Source organism: Musa acuminata, unplaced genomic scaffold (genome assembly GCF_036884655.1).
Source record: "Musa acuminata AAA Group cultivar baxijiao unplaced genomic scaffold, Cavendish_Baxijiao_AAA HiC_scaffold_364, whole genome shotgun sequence".
Classification (NCBI taxonomy): Eukaryota; Viridiplantae; Streptophyta; class Magnoliopsida; order Zingiberales; family Musaceae; genus Musa; species Musa acuminata.
The window spans coordinates 12501-15000 of record NW_027020617.1 but is presented as its reverse complement, the minus strand read 5'-3'; positions in this window follow the sequence as shown (position 1 = coordinate 15000).

The following is a 2500-nucleotide window of genomic DNA, read 5'->3' as shown; positions in this document are numbered from 1 at the left end:
CGTCCCTGCTATACGAAAGCCCCATCCAGCCCTGTGCCACCCGGGGGGTTCCAGGGTGCTGAGATGGCTGACGTTTTGCTCCGCTCTCGACGGTCACCGCGCAATGCAAGAACAGGCCAAAAACTGGCCAAAACGGCCCAAAAACGGGCCAAAACTGGCCATTTTTGGCTGCACGAGCGAGCGGCGAGCGGCGGACAGCGAGCGAAGCGAGAGGCAGCACCGTCCCTGCTATACGAAAGCCCCATCCAGCCCTGTGCCACCCGGGGGGTTCCAGGGTGCTGAGATGGCTGACGTTTTGCTCCGCTCTCGACGGTCACCGCGCAATGCAAGAACAGGCCAAAAACTGGCCAAAACGGCCCAAAAACGGGCCAAAACTGGCCATTTTTGGCTGCGCGAGCGAGCGGCGAGCGGCGGACAGCGAGCGAAGCGAGAGGCAGCACCGTCCCTGCTATACGAAAGCCCCATCCAGCCCTGTGCCACCCGGGGGGTTCCAGGGTGCTGAGATGGCTGACGTTTTGCTCCGCTCTCGACGGTCACCGCGCAATGCAAGAACAGGCCAAAAACTGGCCAAAACGGCCCAAAAACGGGCCAAAACTGGCCATTTTTGGCTGCACGAGCGAGCGGCGAGCGGCGGACAGCGAGCGAAGCGAGAGGCAGCACCGTCCCTGCTATACGAAAGCCCCATCCAGCCCTGTGCCACCCGGGGGGTTCCAGGGTGCTGAGATGGCTGACGTTTTGCTCCGCTCTCGACGGTCACCGCGCAATGCAAGAACAGGCCAAAAACTGGCCAAAACGGCCCAAAAACGGGCCAAAACTGGCCATTTTTGGCTGCACGAGCGAGCGGCGAGCGGCGGACAGCGAGCGAAGCGAGAGGCAGCACCGTCCCTGCTATACGAAAGCCCCATCCAGCCCTGTGCCACCCGGGGGGGGTTCCAGGGTGCTGAGATGGCTGACGTTTTGCTCCGCTCTCGACGGTCACCGCGCAATGCAAGAACAGGCCAAAAACTGGCCAAAACGGCCCAAAAACGGGCCAAAACTGGCCATTTTTGGCTGCACGAGCGAGCGGCGAGCGGCGGACAGCGAGCGAAGCGAGAGGCAGCACCGTCCCTGCTATACGAAAGCCCCATCCAGCCCTGTGCCACCCGGGGGGTTCCAGGGTGCTGAGATGGCTGACGTTTTGCTCCGCTCTCGACGGTCACCGCGCAATGCAAGAACAGGCCAAAAACTGGCCAAAACGGCCCAAAAACGGGCCAAAACTGGCCATTTTTGGCTGCGCGAGCGAGCGGCGAGCGGCGGACAGCGAGCGAAGCGAGAGGCAGCACCGTCCCTGCTATACGAAAGCCCCATCCAGCCCTGTGCCACCCGGGGGGTTCCAGGGTGCTGAGATGGCTGACGTTTTGCTCCGCTCTCGACGGTCACCGCGCAATGCAAGAACAGGCCAAAAACTGGCCAAAACGGCCCAAAAACGGGCCAAAACTGGCCATTTTTGGCTGCACGAGCGAGCGGCGAGCGGCGGACAGCGAGCGAAGCGAGAGGCAGCACCGTCCCTGCTATACGAAAGCCCCATCCAGCCCTGTGCCACCCGGGGGGTTCCAGGGTGCTGAGATGGCTGACGTTTTGCTCCGCTCTCGACGGTCACCGCGCAATGCAAGAACAGGCCAAAAACTGGCCAAAACGGCCCAAAAACGGGCCAAAACTGGCCATTTTTGGCTGCACGAGCGAGCGGCGAGCGGCGGACAGCGAGCGAAGCGAGAGGCAGCACCGTCCCTGCTATACGAAAGCCCCATCCAGCCCTGTGCCACCCGGGGGGTTCCAGGGTGCTGAGATGGCTGACGTTTTGCTCCGCTCTCGACGGTCACCGCGCAATGCAAGAACAGGCCAAAAACTGGCCAAAACGGCCCAAAAACGGGCCAAAACTGGCCATTTTTGGCTGCACGAGCGAGCGGCGAGCGGCGGACAGCGAGCGAAGCGAGAGGCAGCACCGTCCCTGCTATACGAAAGCCCCATCCAGCCCTGTGCCACCCGGGGGGTTCCAGGGTGCTGAGATGGCTGACGTTTTGCTCCGCTCTCGACGGTCACCGCGCAATGCAAGAACAGGCCAAAAACTGGCCAAAACGGCCCAAAAACGGGCCAAAACTGGCCATTTTTGGCTGCACGAGCGAGCGGCGAGCGGCGGACAGCGAGCGAAGCGAGAGGCAGCACCGTCCCTGCTATACGAAAGCCCCATCCAGCCCTGTGCCACCCGGGGGGTTCCAGGGTGCTGAGATGGCTGACGTTTTGCTCCGCTCTCGACGGTCACCGCGCAATGCAAGAACAGGCCAAAAACTGGCCAAAACGGCCCAAAAACGGGCCAAAACTGGCCATTTTTGGCTGCACGAGCGAGCGGCGAGCGGCGGACAGCGAGCGAAGCGAGAGGCAGCACCGTCCCTGCTATACGAAAGCCCCATCCAGCCCTGTGCCACCCGGGGGGTTCCAGGGTGCTGAGATGGCTGACGTTTTG